We start from the raw sequence: 7,251 nt of genomic DNA, 5'->3' as shown, positions 1-7,251 counted from the left end.
AGGGACCGTTTCTCAGTAACTGAAATGGAGTAGCATGAACAAACTTGAATTTAAAGAAACTGCATAGATGATAATTTTAGTTGTTTTACTTCAGAATGCCTCTTATCTCAAGAGATAATTTTAACCATTTTTATGTTTCAGTTTCACATTGCTATGACACCAGTTCAAAATCTATTTTCTGTGTTATTTTTCAATTATATTGAAATTATCCTTTTTTTTGCATTTGTTTAGATTAAATACTTGGAAATTTGGTACAAAATATACCAATAGATATTCTTTGAAAATATAAATTCTGGTGTGTTACCCACAATAATACTACTTTCCTCATCTTCAGCTGCAATTTGAGTCTCTTACTGTAAGCAGCTCCCTATGTACCTTTTGTAGACTTAGTAGTTTGTCACTGATGGAGAAATCTTACTAGCCCAAATAGTTAACAGATGTAATGGATGGCTGTCTAATAAGAAGGTGGAACATATTTTTCATTAGTATTACCCTGTTTGCAAAGTTTCGCTCTGCTATCCTAAAAAATGATTTAATTTCTTTCATCTCCATTGGCAAGCATTTGAGTTCAGTATCACTCTATTAAGATCTTTTCTTGTAGCATGGAGAGGATTTTTAAAAGCCGCAAAACAAATTTTTCCCAAATTACTTATTTGGAACAATAAGGATGCTCTTTCAATAATACACATGATGCTTTCTGAACACATTTGACCTAGCAGAAAATCACAAATAAAGTATAATATTTTTTTTTCTCTTGAACAGAGCCATATTTAAAAACACTTTATATCCGTATATTTATGTCAGAGAATAGTCTTAGCAGGTGTTTTGTGACTGTTGGCCAAATTTACTACTTTCAACTGTTAAGCAGCTTAGAGGAATTAAGTCAGCAGTCTTTCACTGCATCCTTTTAGATCAATATACTTGCCAGATTCCTACTAAGATCTCCTGTCAAAAGGTCCTTCTGTGATGTTTTGTCCTGCACAGCAAATAAAAAATACAAAACTGCTGTTTTTCTGCCAACGCTTAAGCAATTAAGTTTCCTGTGATTTTTTTAATAGGGATCTTCTCCCTCAGGAAGCAGCCAGTATGGTGGGCAGGTGAGTATATTCTCTTCCCGTCCCATCACTCCTAACTCTCCCTGTACTGTCTGCATCAGGTCAGTTACTTGATGCCGAAAGATACATTCGTTTGGCCATTCTACTGAGCCTAAATAGTTGAGGTAGTATCGATCAAAGTCGTTTCAGCAAGCTGAATAAAAAATTGGTTACAATGAATTACTGCTCTGTGTAAAACATTCCTTTGAACATACTGTAATCGTTATACTGTATTTCATAGCACCGCTTTCTTGATTCAGAATAACAAATTGCCATTGTTTCGGTGTGCAGTAGATAGCTTAAGCTTTAGGTACCCCAGTCACTTTTTGTTTAAACAACGTCCAAGTAAGTTTGTCCTAAGTACTGCACAAATTGTCTCAAGACAGTGACAGAAGATTTTTTCATTCAATTAACAGATGTTTAATTGACTTCTTACAGGGCTCATATCCTTCTGGAGGCAGACAAGATGGGAAACCAGTAAGTACAAAAATTTCAAGTTTACCTTTCTTTTTTCTTCTAAGCCTGTTAAAAAAATTATGTCGAGTTAGTTATGGGCTAGACATTTTTCTGAGAATTACTTAAATATGCAGAGTGTCACATGATTTACTTACCTGGGATAATCTCAACAAATGCAAACACAGTATTTATTTTCACACAGTTCCATAGTTTTGAGCCAGCATTTTACTCTCTAACTGAACTTCTAGTCAGTCTCCGGATTAGTTCTAGTAGTCACAGAATGGGATTACAGGGTCTTTTTTCTTTTTTGTAAGCGACTTCTGAACAGTTATTTCTGTTTAAATTCATAGTAATCATACACTTTTTGCTCAGGACTCACTTTTTCATTCATTTTATATGTATTTGTCTTAAGTTTTTCTGGCTTGCTTTGAAGAAAATACGTTCTTTTTCTTTTTGAAGGAAATAATAGTTGAGATTTGACTATGCGTATTTTCATCTTTTCCCATTTCAGACCACTCTTTTTACTATGTAATTTAGACCTTGCTCTTGTTGTCATTCAACGGCAGGAGATATAAATAAGCACACCCAATGTTTTAGCTTCCCTCTTATAGAAAGTAAGATGTATCCACCTGTTATTAAAAAGTGGGCACAAATGTTACATTTTCTTATACATGAATCATAAAGGTGAGACATTTTGTGTACCATATTTGATGGAACTTTTTAAAGAGTCAATGCTTGTAAGATTTCCTGTTGGCAATGCCATTCAAATAAGGAGAGTGACTTTGCCAGAAAACTGAGTAAGACTCTTGCAGAACATCTAATTTTTCACTATCCACATTTATTTTCAGTTACATTCCGTATTAGAGCTTTCTTCAAGTAGGGCTGTAAAGGACTCTAACATTTACCTTTTTTTTTTTTCTTCCCTTCTCCCCTCCCCCCAAATCTAACTGTAGACTGATTCCAGGTGAATTAATGTTAGTTGGACCTTATTATTTTTTCCTTTCTATCAAACACATCATAACTACAAACTAGCTCTTTCTTCTTGAGAACTTTGAATTAAATTCTCTGACTAATACATCATTCAAAAGAATACTTGTAACAGAAAGATGTTAAATATTTGTATTTCAGATAAGCTTTTCCCTGGGATTTTTGGATGACTGGACACAAAATAGTGTTTATTCTCCTGTGGTCCTTTATACCAGATAGCAAGAATACACTGAAGTACAAATAGGCTTAGAGTTGAAAACGGGTATCTTTTTTCAGGGTTCATCTTCCTCAGGAGGCAGTCATCAAGGAAAGCCAGTAAGGATATTCTTCTTTCATTATTCCACAACCAAGTTAGAAATATAGAATCATAGAATCAGAATAGTTTGGGTTAGAAGGGACCGCTAGAGGTCATCTAGTCCATCCCCCCTGCCGCGGGCGGGGACATCTTCAACTAGACCAGGTTGCTCAGAGCCCTGTCCAACCTGACCTGGAATGTTTCCAGGGATGGGGCATCCACCACCTCTCTGGGCAACCTGGGACAGTGTTTCACCACCCTCAGTGTAAAAAATTTTCTTCCTTCTATCTAGGCTAAATCTACCCCCCTTTAGTTTAAAGCCATTCCCCCTTGTTCTGTCGCAACAGGCCCTGCTAAAAAGTCTGCCCCCATCTTTTTTATAAGCCCCCTTTAAGTACTGATAGGCTGCAATAAGGTCTCCCCAAAGCCTTCTCCTCTCCAGGCTGAACAACCCCAACTCTCTCAGCCTTTCTTCATAGGAGAGGTGTTCCACCCCCCTGATCATTTTTGTGGCCCTCCTCTGGACCTGCTCCAACAGGTCCGTGTCTTTCCCATGCTGAGGGCTCCAGAGCTGGACGCAGTACTCCAGGGGGGGTCTCACCAGAGCAGAGCAGAGGGGCAGAATCCCCTCCCTCGACCTGCTGGCCACGCTGCTTTGGATGCAGCCCAGGATACAATTGGCCTTCTGGGCTGCGAGCGCACATTGCCGGCTCATGTCCAGCTTTTCACCCACCAGTACCCCCAAGTCCTTCTCGGGAGGTCTGCTCTCCATCCCTTCATCCCCCAGCCTGTACTGATACCAGGGGTTGCCCCGACCCAGGTGCAGGACCCTGCACTTGGCCTTGTTGAACCTCATGAGGTTCACACGGGCCCACTTCTCCAGCTTGTCCAGGTCCCTCTGGATGGCATCCCGTCCCTCTGGCGTGTCAACCGCACCACTCAGCTTGGTGTCATCTGCAAACTTGCTGAGGGTGCACTCGATATGGATATTGGTTTTTAAAATAGGTAACAATAACGAGTGTGAAATTTCAAATGATGTTACAATGGTAAATGTCTGAGAAAACTGACCAATAAAAATTGGAATATTTTGTTCAAATTTGAACCTTAGGATGAGGCAGCATTCATTCCTCCCATAGCAAAGTTTTGATAATACTCTGTTACTTACTCACAGGAACATGCTTGGATCATTCTATTAAGAATGATGTATTTAAATATCAGGATAACTGTTTCAGTTTCAAACTTTGTAGTTCAGTCAATGATATGTTGCTTTGAAAATCCTCTGAAACTGTTCGTGGAATAAAGTGGACATAGCTGTGCTTACTTGAGACCATTCAATTAAAATAGGGAAAAAAGTGCAAGGAAAAAGGTAAAATCAAAGTCAGTATCAAAACGACTAATATCTACGGCATTTTCAAGACTGCTGTGTGCTCTTTGGACACAATTCACTAGGAGTCTCGTACAACAAAAATAAATGGTCTATAATTATTTTACAGGGCTCCTCTAGCTCAGGAAGCACTTATTCTGGGAAACCGGTAAGAATACTTTCATCACAGCATTTTCATCTTCTTATCTTAGTAAACAAAGAACTGGGGTGGTTGATAGAGCAATTTCGGGATGATTTGGCCCAAAGAGAACATTCTGTATTAGTTCTGTTTGTATTACAGCACATTTAAAGAAATCACTGTGGAAAATACGGCCTCAGCCTAAGAAAGCTATTTCAGTATCAGTTATATTTTAAATCTGAATCTGTCTTGCTTCACATTCCAGTTAGTGGCCTTGTTACATTTTGCTGTCCTCTGCTCAGATAATCCTTCGCTTTTTTTTTTTTTTATAAACTAGATTGTTATGTTTTTCACTGGCAGGTTACCTGGTTTTCCACTTGCCTTTTTTTTTTCTCCTTTCTTTTTTTTTCTTTCTTTTTTTTTTTTTTTTTTTTTTTTTTTTCCCCCCCCCCCCCCCGTACACATCAATTTTTAACATCCTCTTTCAACTATAGGGGTGGAAAATTCTGTATGGAATATGATAATGAAATGAGAGAAAAACAGACATTTGCCCTTTCATCAATTCTAGCTGAAATTTTCAGATGTAAGATGAGAGTGTGTGTAACTAAAACTATGTACTTTATCTATGTAAAGCTACTTTCCACTTGAACAAGTTAAAACCATGCTGTGGGTTAAGCTATTAAAATGTTGTTGATCACAGGCAAAACTGTATTCAAAACCATTGGGTGGGAACACTTCTAGATTTATTTGTGTGTTTGTTTTCAGAATCCACATTCCTCGGGCGGCAGTCAAGTGGTAAGCACTTTTCCTTTTTGTAGTTTCTACTTGTTTCTTCTTATACATATTGGATAAAACTGGAAATATTGTTTATACTGTGAGGTATCTGCCAGATTTCCTATATCTGAATAAATGTTTGAGATACATGTGCAACGTAATAAATGGGAATAGTATCAACAAAAATGAGGAAAAGTGGGATGACATAAGTGCTTTATACTTTTGATCCTGCCTATCAGTTGAAAACCAAACACACGTTGATTTACGTGTAGTATGGATGTGGCACACGATCTTTTAACATCAGAAGTGTCTACATAATAGAAGAGGCTAGTAGGAAAAGATTTCTCTGAAACTTTCTATGTTTTTATAATAGTAATAAATAGAAGTATTTTGAATTGGGTTTATCAAATTGCTCTCTTTTTTTTTTATAGAGCTCTGCTGGGAAACATTCCACTCCCCGACTCCTGCTGTTATTCAGTGTTTTGAGTGCCTTTGCTCTCTCTGCTGCTACATCAAAATGGTCTATATGAACTTCTGAAGAGTTGCTTGGCATCCTAGACATGGATCATATTCAGTAATATTAGGTTAATTACTTGATGTAAGAAAAAAAAAATACCCTTAAGTCAAATTGGCAGATGCTACTTGGCTGTTATGTTGTATTTCTAGCTAGTATGTCATGCCTCTCATTAGTTTACCTTTGGTTTTAGTCATTAGTAGATATCATTAGTTTTGCCAGTGTTTTAGGCCCCATTTTAAGAGAACATATTGTACCCTACCTAGATGACTTTTTTTTATTTCCGATGGGGAATGCGATGAACATCTACCTGAAATCTGATTGGTGCAACAAACAAATACTTGGAAAATACTTGGTTGTTAACCAAAGCGGAGGAGGTAAAAAAAAGTTGTTGTATATGCAAACTGAGCACCGTGCCCGGTCATCATCGCGTAAAATAAGGCTAACGTAAACATCTGATAAGCAGTCCTCCATGGGACAGAAGAAAAGATGCTGAAATACTATCAGAGTATTGGTTTTAGTCTATTGTAATCAAATGCAAGTTCAATATGGAGGTTGCAAAGCAAAAAAAAATACTCCATGGGACTGAAATTTTTGGGGGTTAATTAAAGTTTATTCATTAGAGAAGCCAAACAGCTCAGAGCAAAGAAATGCTGAACTCTGTCCAAACTGATTGCAAATACCTGGAGTTCTGTAGAGAAGCATGTGAGGCAGCGCGCCCCAGATTAGGCCGATAGTCTAAAACCTGCTGAAAAACAATGCATTTTCCCTTGGGAAGGAATGGAAATTTAATTAAGTTCATAAAGCTGATAGTATCTTGGCTCCTTTTCTCAAGTATTTAGTCTAACCTGCGATACCCAATATACCTGAAATTTTTAATTTCAAGAACCATACTGACAGCTGCAAGCAGGTACAGTAAATGTGGTCACAGCAAAGACCACGGCCCATTTTTGAGTTCAGGAGCGCAGGAAATTCTTCGGGAGCTGCCAGAGCCGCCTTCTGCTTGGGCAGTGACCCATTGCTCTGGCACCTCCTTAGCAGCGGCGTGGCCACGGCACTGCCGCTCCTACAGCTCCTGCATCCGCGCTAGCCGTGGGCTCAGCTTGTTCGGTGTTGACAAAGTGCATTCTCCTAAAGCATACCTCTAATTAGTGTCTTACTGAGCACGCACCTAGGATTAAAATTACATGTGTTAGTGGTATGCTTGTCTCCCATGGTTTACAACTGTAATTGATGAAATATATTTCCATTCAAGTTCTGCTACCAACTTTAGCGGGGCCAGGATTTCACCTGTTTTTGATACGCCGTGCAGGACACACTATCCTTTGCCAACCATCAGTAAATCAACCTAAGTATCTGAAGCTGTAATTGAAGCATAAAGGAGTTTTGCCTAAATACGATCTTCAAAATTTGGTGGACAATTTCTTTCTTTGGAACACGCGATAAGGCTCTCTCTCGAGAGGTCCGTACCTTAATTCGACCTAGCCTTGCACTTAATAAATTTATCATGGATTTCATACGAAACACTCGTGTCGCTCGCTGCAGAAATACCCCTACCGAGAGACTTTTCTCGGCGAAGCTCCCCGCATCCTTCCGTCCCCGGGCGGAGGAGGCAGCGCTGCCGGGCAG

General features: G+C 38.8%; 1 long non-coding RNA gene across 1 annotated transcript; it reads left to right on the top strand.

Moving 5' to 3' along the window:
• The first annotated feature begins 4,278 nt into the window (after window positions 1-4,278).
• On the top strand, window positions 4,279-6,553 carry LOC103925099. Its single transcript, XR_664013.1, has 3 exons — window positions 4,279-4,364; window positions 5,100-5,129; window positions 5,540-6,553. It is a non-coding gene; the product is annotated as an uncharacterized LOC103925099 (long non-coding RNA).
• Window positions 6,554-7,251: the final 698 nt, after the last annotated feature.

The sequence above is a fragment of the Pygoscelis adeliae genome, unplaced genomic scaffold (assembly GCF_000699105.1).
Source record: "Pygoscelis adeliae isolate BGI_AS28 unplaced genomic scaffold, ASM69910v1 Scaffold10, whole genome shotgun sequence".
Classification (NCBI taxonomy): Eukaryota; Metazoa; Chordata; class Aves; order Sphenisciformes; family Spheniscidae; genus Pygoscelis; species Pygoscelis adeliae.
Note: the sequence above shows the minus strand (reverse complement) of the source record. Positions and strands in the feature narration are given on the sequence as shown.